The 12,623-nt window shown below is 47.7% G+C and overlaps 1 protein-coding gene and 1 long non-coding RNA gene across 6 annotated transcripts in view; one reads left to right on the top strand and one right to left on the bottom strand.

Annotated features, from left to right (window-relative positions):
• The window catches only part of LOC128074926 (uncharacterized), a 57,549-nt gene extending 54,175 nt beyond the window's left edge, over positions 1–3,374 (bottom strand). The window contains exon 1 of one of the 4 annotated variants that reach the window (XR_008203517.1): positions 3,093–3,374. This is a non-coding gene — a long non-coding RNA (uncharacterized LOC128074926). The remainder of the gene's footprint in view (positions 1–3,092) is intronic. The other 3 variants (XR_008203518.1, XR_008203519.1, XR_008203520.1) reach the window with 3 other exon arrangements.
• KATNAL1 (katanin catalytic subunit A1 like 1) overlaps positions 2,898–12,623 on the top strand; it is a 42,134-nt gene continuing 32,408 nt past the window's right edge. The window contains exon 1 of one of the 2 annotated variants that reach the window (XM_052671267.1): positions 2,898–3,106. The gene's annotated coding sequence lies outside the window, so the exon portion shown is untranslated. Of the gene's footprint in view, positions 3,107–9,430; positions 9,579–12,623 lie in introns of those variants that run through there. The other variant, XM_052671268.1, reaches the window with a different exon arrangement.

Below are 12,623 nucleotides of genomic sequence, written 5' to 3'. Positions count from 1 at the left end.
AGTTAAATATAATTGCAAGGGGAAGAGAAGGCAAAAGCAAATGGCAGTTCACAATTCATAGGTATCTCACTTCACATGCTTTCAATCTTTTCCTACAGAACTTTGTGTGTGGGAGAAGGTTACAAATGAAGTTCCCTGCAACTCTGTGCTAAAAGCCTGCACCAACCACCTAAGTTAGACACAGTCTATGGAATTTACGTAACGATAACCAAATCAATTTAGAAACCAGTTTTGTTAATCTGACACAGACCCTAACTGTGAATAGCTTTAAACTTATCTGACAGTGTCTGCAATTATTCTACCTTAAGAGACACTTTTGAACCAAATCAAACGTTCACAGCAAACGAGCTCCATTAATTTATATCAGCTTCTGACTGAACTGACTAGAATAAATCAGAGAAAGAGGGCATGCAATCAGCTCAGCTGGCAGATTTGCAGATCGCTGCAAAGGGGCATGATAAGTCTCTGGGGTTCAGCTGTGAGTAATGCCCTTCTCCACCACCACAGCTGGAGCCTGTCTAACCACAGCCACTGACACCCACCAGCATCATCTCTTATCCCAAGCTGCTACATATATAGCCTTTATCAACAAAATAAAAAGAAGTAAGACCTGAGAATACACCAGCTGTAAAAGAAGTTTCAGTGAAGCATCACCCTCACACAGAAACTTCCTTCACTCTCCTCGCCTGAGATCACTGTACGACAGCAAGTTGCTGAAATGAAATACATGCACGAGTCCCAGCTGTTTTAATACGATGTCCAACAAATTAGCTCAAACTGTAGATAAAGATCAGTTTAATGCCATGTTTTACATTAAAATGCATTAGAAACATTTGCGCTTTCCATTCCTGGGACTGTTGTGGAGGCAATAATCTTCAGTCGAGAGGCAGAACAGACAGTCAGGGAAGTAATATTTCTTAGGTCACCCCAGCCAGGTAAGCTGGAGTTTGTCTGATCACAGCAGCAGTAAAAGCTATAAAATATCACACTCATGGCTACCATTCTTTTACGTTATTAGCAAATTTATTAATTCCTGATGGCTGTTAGTCCTTCTTTTTGCCATATCTCATATCAAAGACCATACAGACATAAAGTGAGAAAGAGACTGGACTAAGTGACCTTCCAAGCCCCTTTCAGCCTGAACTATAATCCTTACATACAGCTAATGTACATGGCTAGGTTTTGGAGAAGCTGTTCTCTTCCTGTTGCCACTTCACAGATCTTGGCAAAATGTGCAGACAGACACTTCCCAAAACAGACCTTCCTTCTGAGAGGTCCAACAAGAGTGACAAGGAATCACTACTGTGTTCAGTAACTACTCTTCTAAGGGAGGCCAATGGGAGCAAGGATATCCTATACCACTAGGAAGCAGAACAACTTGCCTCAAATACTACTCAAAACACTGAAGGAAAAAACACACACAGAGATTATGACTAACTAACTAACCTTCTCTCTGTTACAGTTTCCCAGATGAGGGATATGAGCCTCGGACAAAGCAGTTTATGTGCTGTCTAATGTGATAAGAGGTACAATAAGTCTTTTGAGAATGGATTATGGCGGCACAGGGCTGTGTAATGTCTGCTTTCCCTGACAAGCACTGAAGTCTCCAATGTCCGCATAGCATCTGTGCTTTTGTATGTGACAGAACAGCAAGAATTGATGTCCTGGACAGGAAAGTCTGAAGAAAGCTGGAAAAAGGGGAAGCCAGAGCTGCAGCTGTTATGAATTCATCACAGCTTTGGCTCCAGTTCTAAAATACTCAAAAAGGCCTAAGAATCTCCACATGATTTTCAGGGAAGGGAGATACGTACATCTATGAGTGACACATTCACACATGCTGCATTAAGCGATGCTCTCAGCACCTAGTTTCAACCCCTGCTCTTTCACTTGCATCAGTCAGCATTTCTGAGAACTCTACTGTGAGATACAACCTCATGCTGCTACCTTAAGATTGCAATTTACATTTTCCAGACAAATCATGTTGCCATTGGGAGCTATCACCAGGCTGTTATTAGCAGGATGCTCTCAGCACTGTCACATAGGAGCTGTGGCAGCAGAGAGTGACTGCAGCAGTGCAGCTCAGCTCTTCTGTGGTCTCAGTGGGCTCCTCCTGCCTCCACCTCCATCCTCCTGGTGCTCACCGTAGCTCACCTCGTTCAGGAGTAGGCTCAGCTGAAAGCCAGCTGTTTTTTGGAGGGGCATAACTGCCTTTCAGCTGGGTTGGACCCCAGGCACGCCTCACCAGATGGCAACCTCAGGGTTACTGCTTTGTAAATAAACAGGAAAACCCAACCAGGATTATCAGAGAGGAAGACAGGACTGCCCATCCGATGGCAATATACACAGGCAGGCCTGCACTAACTGCAAAACTACACCCTCAGAGAGGCGTGCGCCTCTGTTCCTGCACAGGAACCAGGCTGCTCACAACATTCACCCTCAGCAGATGATGCCCTGTAAGGCCATCCGCCTTACCAAGCACCGCCCAAGGAACAGCCAACTCCCCACATCTACTACACAGAGGCGATGAAACCCCCTAGCAAAGGCCACATCCAGCCTCCTCCTGCGTGCCAACCCAGGACAGCAGTGTATTTTCTTTCTCCAAGCCGCCCCGCCAGCTGACACGGAAGCAGAGGAGCTCCGCATTCTGAGCGAAGCACGATCCCTGGAGGCACGCAGGACACACCCGCCGCCCCCCGCAGGCGCAGAGGGCTTTTCCTTTGTTTGCAGCCGGCCGGAAAGCCGCGCCCCTTCCCGCTGCGAGCCCGCGGGCCGTTAGCGGCACATCCCGGCCGCCTAACTCATACCGCCGAGCCCGACCCAGCCCCGAGCCGTCCCTCACGGGCAGGGAGCGAACCGCCCGCCCTGCGGGGAGGCCGCGCCCGGGGGCGGGCTCAGAGGAAGCCGCGCCCCTCCCCGCCGCCATAGCAACCGCCCGCCGCCGCCACGCGCGCGCGCCCCTCTCTCCTTCCCCTCGTCCCCCTTTACCCATTGCTCGACCCCTCCCCCGACCCCCACACCCCTCTTCCTCGCTCTACTCGAGCGCAGAAAAGACCGCGTCCCCCTCCCCGCTCCGCCGGCGCCAGAACACGCACCCCGCTCGTCCCAGGTAATGGCGGGGCGGCTCCCTCGGGTCGCGGATGAGCCGCGGTGCTCTGCGGCCCAACGACGTCCGCCCCGGCGGCGCTGGGGGTGGCCGTGGGCTGAGGTAGGGGTGGGCTGCCGCGGGGCATGCTGGGAAGCGTAGTCCCGCGGCGCCCGCCGCCCGCCGGCGCCGAGCGGAGGAGCGGCGGGTGGAGACTACAACCCCCGGCGCGCTCCTCTGTTGCGTTGCGGGGGGAATCGGCGCTTTGCCCTCTCGCGGGGGAGCGCTGTGAGGAGGGGTGGGCGCCGACAGGTGCGGGCGGGGGGAGGTGGGCAGGCCCGGCTCCCTCAGCTCTGAGGGGACGGAGGGGCCGCAGACGCGGGGTGGGACCGGGCGAGGGGAGGGGAAAAGCGAGCCACCGGCGGGAGGGAGCGTGGTCCACGGGGCTTTGGAGGAGGCGCGAAGGCCGGCGGAGGGCAGGAGGGTGCCGAGGGCTTGGGGCTGGCGGCTCCGCACGGCGTGCATCGCGCCCGCTGTGCCATCACGGTGTCCGTGCGTTTGACTCCTGTGCCTCTCCGTGTCCTCTACTGATGGCTTTGTGCTCTCCTTTACCTTACTGTAGGCGTGGAGACCTACAGTTCCTGTTCAAGATGATGTGTGAAATACTAATATTCACTGTTGGTATGCTGCAAGGATTTATTTATTTATTTATTTCCCCCCTGGCAATCTGAGAAGCATCCCTGCAGTTGTTTTCCTGCATATATTAATGTGAATGCCTGTTCCCAATACGTGGCTCTCAGAGTAGGGTTTCTATCCAGTGGATGCTTGATCTTTATTGTAGCTGAAGGTTTGATTTATCATAGAGGCATTTGAGTTGGAAGGGACCTTTAAATGTCACCTCATCCAAGTCCCCTTCAGTGAGCAGGGACACCTACAGCTCCATCAGGTGCTCAGAGCCCTATCCAGCCTGACCTCGAGTGTCTCTGGGGATGGGGCATCCACCACCTCTCTGGGTGACCTGTGCCAGTGCCTCATCTCTCTTATTATAGAAAACTGGAAAACTTTATTCTTATATACAGGCTAAGTTTATCTTTTTTTTAGATTGAAACCATTTCCCCTTGTTCTATTACAACAGACCCTTATAATGAGTCTGTCCTTTCTTACAGCCCCCCCTTTAGATACAGAAAGGCCGCTCTCAGGTCTCCCCAGAGCTTTCTCTTCTCCAGGCTGATCAACCCCAGCTCTCTCAGCCTGTCTTCATAAGAAACGTATTTATTTGTTTTCTTTTGCTGACATCAGATGCAGCCTGGGCAGGCTGAGGCTCCCCAGCAGCCCTGGATGCTCCCCAGGCCACGGAGTCTCTGCTCACAGGTCCAGACTCCTCAGTGGTCACAGAGGAGTGTGTCCTGCCCTCAGCTAATGACAGTCTCAAGGTGGAGAAGTAAATGGAAGGATCAAATGGAAGGAACCAAATCTGTGATTTTCTAAGTAAATAATTGTAGAAAAAAAATATTCTTTGGAGGACAAGCTGAGAAATCTGACAAGACTTGATAACTACAGCTCTAACAGCAGTATGCATATACATTCTAAAGAATACTGACTGTTTTTTCAGAAGACTTTAAAAAAGCAAAATTGTATGTTGGAACATTCATAGTCCTAAAGAGCAAATTCTTTGGAATTCAAAGGGGAATTTCAAAGAAGGGAAAGCATCCAGCATAAATTCTGACCTTATGAGTCAGGGTTATAAACACATGTGTGAGTCCATTAAACCTGCAATTATTCATGGAAAGTTTATCTGGCTTGCAGATCAGCTTCACTAGGAATGTAGCAGCACCAGAACTGAATCTCTGTGCAGCTGGCTTTGCTCTGACAGCGCTTGTGAGTCGCAGTGGTGTGGAAGCATGGATGTGCTGTATCCAGGGCCAGGTGCAGGAACAGTTTAACTTTACTGACTCAGAGACTAACCTAACAAACACTTTGAACCCAAGCTGGTTCTGCACAGACCCATCCTGGGAGTCTTTGGTGGCATGTTTCCTCCACTATAAGAGCTTATGTGGAGAGTTTGATGCGGAGAGAGACAGAAGGGTTACTGATCTGGGCTGAGTTTCATTTCCCCGAGCTCTGGACAAGCCCTGCAGAAGCCTTGAAGCATCTGAGCTGTGCATCTTGCTGAAGGAGGGATCCACCACCTCTAGGCTAGTATCATGTGGGCACTTCAAGCTGCTCTAGGTTTGGTGTGGCACTAATGCTAGAAGTGCAGGAGACCATGCTGTAGAGGAGAGATGCTGAAATCAACTTGAGTCCAGATAGCAAAGAATATGCTAATACTGTCACAACCTAAAGCACATGTGCATGGAATTACACTCCCTCAAGTGCCCCATAGCATTTGCATTCGCTGTTCTCATTTCAGTTATCTAGGCTAGTTGATGAGCACGTCATTACCTGAAGTAGTGCAGATGTGACTGTGTGGATGAGCCCGAAGTTGGCACATTGGGTACTCTGGAGGAGAATGCAGTTTGCAGTCAGTTGTAGGAACAGCACAGCAATTTCTGGCACTTCTCTTTCTAGGTAGTTCTGAGGCTTTGCAAAAGGTCATTGTGCTGTGCAGGATGCTCACTGTTCAGAGCAATAGCATTAATGCACTGACCAGCTGTTTAGGGAGTTCTTGTGTATTTGTGATTCCTATTAACCTGAGGTGAATGTCTTCACTTCATTTGAAGATTTTTTTCTTTCCACTTGCATTTTAAGTTAGCTCTTGGAATAATCCACACCAGTTGTTTGAGGCCTTTGTGCATGTCTCATCTTACCAGTTCCATGCACATTTTCCCATTATCTCTGCATCTAATGTTTCAAAAGGGGGTTTCAGTGCAAAGAAGCCCAATGCCACTTAAGAGAAAGCAGATAACCAAACTGCTGAAACTGAGCCACATGCTTACTTATTCACATGTATTTTAGCAGAAGTAGTGATGCAGTGAGATAACGATTGTTAGTGCCCATCCAAGTTCGTGGAGCTGCTGCAGCAAGTCAAAGGAAAGCCAGGTTACTGGGCAAGGAGATTTTGCTGTGGAACTTTGTGAGCCTGTCTGGTTGTACCTCTCTGTCAGTGATGACTCAAAATGCTTTTGTCACACCAGTGTAATGCCTGACAATTGTCTGTGACATTGGTGATCGCTTCTCAAAGGGACAATTAATTACTGGAAATGGAAACCAGTTGTTGTGTACTCACATCCATCATGAAAATGATAATCTAATAAAACTGGCAAGATTTTTTTCTTAATGATTGCGTATTTAAATAACATTCTTAAAAAAAAAATCAGTTGAAATACATCACGCCCAGAAAGAAATGCAGTCTGACTACTTCAGTCAGAAATACACTTCTGCAGCCTTCTGATGGGGATTGCAGGTGATGCTGTAATAAATGTTTCTTTCTTCCCTGATGACATTCCAGGTAGTGTTTCAGTTCACACTTCTACTGTTGTCATGTCATTATATGTCTCTATTTTGACAAATTTTAACCTTGAAGGGAAAAATGTAAAGTAGGATCCTTGGTTTGTATTAGGTGAAAACATAATTGAGGGAGGATATCTGAAACTGGTCAAAGCTGACTTTAGGAACAGTATGGCCAGAAATGGAAGACAAGTTTAGGTTAATCATAAGGAAGAGCTTTAAAGCAGCAAAAAGAGAAGAAAGAGAAGAATAACTGGCAGTTCATTGCTTAGAATGTGGAAATAGAAATAAGTGCGAGTGAAAAGCAGATAAGTTCAAGTGCTGAGACCACGTACATCACAGAATCATCGAATGGCCTGGATTGAAAAGGACCTCAAAGATCATTTCATTTCAACCTCCTGCTATGTGTAGGGCTGCCAGCCACCAGACCAGGCTGCCCAGAGCCACATCCAGCCTGGCCTTGAATGCCTCCAGGGATGGGGCATCCACAGCCTGCTTGGGCAACCTGTTCCAGTGCGTCACCACCCTCTGTGAAAAACTTCCTCCTAATATCTAACCTAAACCTCCCTGTCTCAGTTTAAAACCATTCCCCCTTTCCTGTCACTATCCACCCTCATATACAGCCATTCCCCCTCCTGTGTTCCCTTAGAGTACTGGAAGGCCACAATGAGGTCTCCCTGGAGCCTTCTCTTCTCCAAGCTAAACAATCCCAGTTCTCTCAACCTTTCCTTATAGGAGAGGTGCTCCAGCCCTCTGATCATCTTAGTGGCCTCCTCTGGACCCACTCACATCCTTCCTGTACTGGGAGCCCCTTTTTTAATGCAGCCCAGAACACAGTTGGCCTTCCGGGCTGCAAGTGCACACTGTTGGCTCATGTCCAGCTTCTCATCCACCAGGACCCCAAGTCCTTCTCCGCATGGCTTCTTTCAAGAAGATCTTCCTTCAGTTTGTATAAATACCTGGGATTGCGCCGACCCAACTGCAGCACCCTGCACTTGGCCTTATTGAACCTCATTGGGTTTTCATAGGCCCACTTCTCCAGGTCCCTCTGGATGGCTTCCCTCTCCTCCAATGTATCGATTGCACCGCTCAGCGTGGCGTCATCAGCAAACTTGCTGAGGATGCACTCGCCATCATCTGTGTCATTGATGAAGATGTTGAAACGCACCGGTCCCAAGACCAACCCCTGAGGGACAGTGCTTGTGACCGGCTCCACCCTGACACAGAACCATTGATCACATCCCTTTGGCTGTGTCCAGCCAGCTAGTTCCTAATCCATTGAATAGTCCATCCTTCAAATCCACACCTCTCCAATTCAGAGAGAAGGATGTGGTGAGGGACCATGTCAAAGGCTTTGCCGAAGTCCAGGTAGATGACATCCACCGCCCTTCCCCCATGTACCGAAGCTGTCACTCCATCATAGATGGCCACCAGATTGCTCAGGCATGATCTGCCGTTGGTGAAGCCACACTGGCTGTCTCAAATCACCTGTTTATCTTGTATGTGCCTTAACACAGCCTCTGGGAGAATCTGCTCCATGATCTTCCCTGACACAGAGGTGAGGCTCACTGGCCTGTAGTTCCCCAGGTCTTCCTTTCCCCCTTTCTTAAAAACGGGAGTAACATTTCCCTTTTTCCAGTCACTGGGGACTTCACCAGACAGCCATGATTTTTCAAATATGATGGAGAGTAGCTCGGCAACCACATCAGACATCTCTTTCAAACCCCAGGATGGATATTATCTGGCCCATGGACTTACACATGTTCAATTTCATGAGGAGGACTCGGACTTGTTCCACTGTTAAGTGGGACAGAAACCACTCCCCACACTCTTACCTGGAGGCTCATGATTCTGGCAGATACAGGAAGCCAGCGCCCGTGAAGACTGAGGCAAAGCATTTATTGAATGCCTCAGCTTTTTCTATGTCTGAGGAAGCCAGCTCCCCATTACCTTTCATCAGAGGGGGAACGCTCTTCTTGGCTTGTCTTCTCCTGCCTATGTACCTGTAGAACCCCTTCTTATCTTTCACATCCCTCGCCAAGTTCAGCTCTATCTGCGCCTTGGCTTTCCTAATCCTATCTCTACACACATGGACAACAGCCCTGTATTCCTCCCAGGATACACAACCCTGCTTCCACTTTCTGTACATTTCCCCCTTTTCTCTCAGTTTAAGCTGCAGGTCCTTGCACAGCCACAATGGTTGCCTAAAACTGGAATTCCCTTCCCTACTTTGTTTTGTGAGAAAAACGTTCTGAGGCTGCGTACTGGCTGGGGCCCATCATGATGCTGTTGAGGGAGGTGTGTAGTTGTGCACAGGATTTCAGGAGGGCTCTGCCTAAAATTGTGTTTGGTTTTGGGCTACAAGAAAGGCATTGAGGCCTTGGAGGCCCAGAGAAGGGCAGTGAAGCTGTGAGGGGTCTGGAGCACAGATTTGATGGGAAGTGGCTGAAGGAGCTGGGATTGTTCAGTATGGAGAAGAGGAGGCCCAGGGGAGACCTTACTGCTCTGTACAACTGCCTGAAAGGAGGTGTGGTGAGGTGGGGGTTGGCCTCTTCTCCCATTTAACAGCAATAGGACAGGAGGGAATGGCCTGAAGTTCCACCAGTGAAGGTTCAGGTTGGATATTAAGAAAAATTCAGGAAGAGTGGTGAAGCAGTGGCACAGCTGTCCAGGGAAGTGGTGGAGTCACCGTCACTGCAGGTGTTCAAGAAATGTGCAGATATGGCACTGAGGGATGTGGTCAGTGGGCATGGTGTGATGAGTTGACAGTTGGACTTGGTGATCTTAGTGGTCGTTTCCAACCTTATGATTCTTTGAAGAGCATGGCTCTTCAAAGTCTCTCCCATTGCTTTTCTGGCTGCACAGCATTGCGCTGTGTATTTGTTGTGCAGATAATGAGAACCAGAATTAGTAACTGGTCTTCATCTGTGGATGCCCAGGCCTTGCCAGATGTTCCACCGCCCAGTCAGCAGAAGTGCACAGCTGCTATGACGTGCGACCATCTGTCCAGAAATCTCAGGGAGCTGTGGAAAATTTTTGGTCTGCTCAGGTCAGCTTCTGGTCAGAAAAAGATGCAAGTCAAGGTTAAAACATAGAATCATAGCATCAGAATTTGTGTATTATAGCCTTATCTGTGGGGAAACTAACAGTGATTTGAAGAGAAGTCTGACTAGCAGGCAGCAGGCAAGGCTTGATGTGACTACTGAGCCTGTAAGAATAAAGAAGAAATGAATAACTGCACAATTTAATGTATGTCATTTTGCTTTGTGCAGGAGTCAAACGCCTGTGGAGAAAATGGGACAAAGTTGTGTAACTGATTGTCTCAACACATTGGCATGAACGAAAAGCAGAAAGATTGCAAAGATGCTTTTTGTGTTGGCATTTGCAAATTTGAGTGTGCAGTAGCAAGCAAGAGGAAAAAATCCTGCTGCAGACCCTGCCTGAAGTGAGGGCACTGATTGCTCCTGGCAGCACAAAGTGAATATGGATGCGGGGATGGCCCTGCACGCTTCAGCTGGAGATGGTGTGCAGAAGGAGCAGTGCCTGCACTCCCCCTCCTGCCCACCGTTCTCACTGGCATATCTCTGAGTGTGTAATATTTTAATACTTAAAAAAGAAAAAAAAAAGAAAAAAAAACCATCTTTTGGATCTTGCTCAATTGTGCGTTGCTTTGGCTGTGGGAGAAAAATTCTTTCCTGACCCCAGCTAGGGATCAGCTCAGCTTATGCTCCGAAGAATGGAGATTAATATCCCCTGTGACCTTTTAGCCATGCTGCTGCGGAGTTTTTAACAAGTGGGCTTAAGACCCTGTGTGTGGCAGCTCTGCTGATGGAACGTCTGTAATGTCTCTGCTTGTCAATGATCCGTGAACTGAGGAATCTCAGAGCATACCTTGATGTACAGGGGAGCTGTTATGGTCTGGTGCAGGAGAGAACCATACAACGCTAGGATGGGAAGCTGGTGTCACGAGGAACGTGTAAGTTGTCCTAAATGTACTTGACAACAGTTGTCCCTGGCTACACATTTACTTAAAGTATGCAGCTGTGGCACAGCAGGAGAAGTAAATACTTAAAAATGACACAAAATTAATTATGCACTTTCTATTTTGGTTTCTTTGATGTATGCAGTGTATTAACTTCATAATTTGATGCAGAACAGATAATAAAAAAACATGTATAGAATATGGAAAACTCTACCTAGTTCTAGCTGCCTCTTCTCACTGGTGTGTAGCTGTCCAGAAAACAATCCAGGAAAGAAGGCCTTCCCCAAAAGACCTGATTTTTTTTTTTTCCCTGAATTGTGGGCATGTTCTGCTCTGCTTTCAAGTCTGGCTGTTCTGAATGAACAGTACCATAGCTAGTAGGTGTAAACGGACTGCATTTTGTTTAAACAATTTTTTGCCATCAGTTTGAACTAGTCAGTCTTTTTGCAGTAGGGCCTCAGAGCATTGCCTGGTCGTAAGGGGGAGCTCTTTCTTAGGACTGAGGTCAACAGCTGCTGTTTCCAACACATCTCACGTAAGTGGATGATGTTACAGTCACCTCTTCCTGTCAGTATTACCTGATTTAGTGTCTAGAATAAGTGATAAGTAAAACTGAAATACTCAAATGCAGAAGATTCTGCTAATCAGACTAGTTCTGGAGGCATAATAGGCATTTCCCAATTGATAGGATACTGTAGGAGCATATGAACATGCAGTGACTTCCCTGTGTGCTCCAAGTTACATAGAATCATTAAGGTTGGAAAAGACAACTAAGATCACAAAGTCCAACCATCAGCCCATCCTCTCCATGCCCACTAACAGTGTCCCTCAGTGCCATCCATGGTTCTTGAACACCTCCACAAAGTCTCAGTGCCTCTGGGCATGCAGAAGCTCCACAATGTGGTGTTTCAGCCATCAAGCTGTTGCTTGTCCTTCTGTGTCACCAGCATCACACTGGGAGCCGCCAAACTCATGGAGGAAATCGGAGATTATTGTATGGTTCCCATCACATTTTTAAGCCATGTAAATATTTCCACCTCCTCTCCAATTATTACTAGTCAGAGTTCTACAACTGGAACTCTCCATCCTGCCCTCCCTCAGCTCCAAGAGAGCAAATTACAGGTGGTTGCCACATCCACCTACATTCTGCATCCACCTCGAGGTTTCCAGCAGCCAGAGACAAGAGGCAGGGAGTGGGGACAAGCAAGCCCTGGTGCCACCATCATCCTCAGGGCAGTGGGAGAGCAACAGATTCTTGCTTGGACATTCACCAGTAAGGAGGCCATGTGACTGTGGGCTTAGTGACAAGAGGAGTGGGCCTGATGTGTGGGTTCAGGCTGACCTCTTCTCCACTGATGTTTGTCTGCCTTGTGTAGCTATTAATCTTAAGATTATTTTTGATTTCCTGAGATGTCCATCCAGATGAATGTTGGGAACTTCATGTTCTGAGTCAAGGCAAGGGAATTGAGGCTACTTTTGTATGGCAAGGACTTAGATGTGGGGTTATGGGGGATTTGGATAAATTCGATGGGCAGGCACTGCTTGGATCTCGAGCCTTAAATACAGACCTTACTGATCAGCGCCTCATGCTTTCAAGTCTGTGGTTTAATATTGCTTTCTCAAGCTTTTTCTGGGAGAAGTTGTATATGGGTTTGCCTTCAGCTTGTGCCATGATTTGTTGCTTATATATGAAAAAGTTAGTAAAAAAGTATTAATCCTAAATTGTTTGAGGGATAGGGAAAGGTTGTGCTTTGGTAAGTGTCATTTTAAGAAGTCTTAAATGTGCATGCTAACTCTGCTGTAAATCCCAAAGGGACATGTTAGATTTAATGAAAAAGTGCAAGTCAGCATCTGGATGCTGATGTACTTCACAAGAATACTTAAACAGAAAGAGGCTCTCGACTTTGCCTATAGTGGAGCTGTCATTCAGCAGCACTGCAATCTCATTAGGGTGAGGGCTCTCAGAAGTGCTAAGTGCAGACTTCCATGGTGCTGGTTGAAGCATTTAGGCACGTATGTAATCCAACAGCATAAAAAGCAATTTAGTGCCTTGTGTGATTTGTGATTCACAGGTTGATGGCTGCTAATATATTGTGGTGATCTACAAATTAA

Source organism: Tympanuchus pallidicinctus, unplaced genomic scaffold (genome assembly GCF_026119805.1).
Source record: "Tympanuchus pallidicinctus isolate F22 unplaced genomic scaffold, pur_lepc_1.0 scaffold11, whole genome shotgun sequence".
Taxonomy (NCBI): domain Eukaryota; kingdom Metazoa; phylum Chordata; class Aves; order Galliformes; family Phasianidae; genus Tympanuchus; species Tympanuchus pallidicinctus.
The sequence above is the reverse complement of the archived record's forward strand: the minus strand, read 5'-3'. Positions and strand labels throughout refer to the sequence as shown.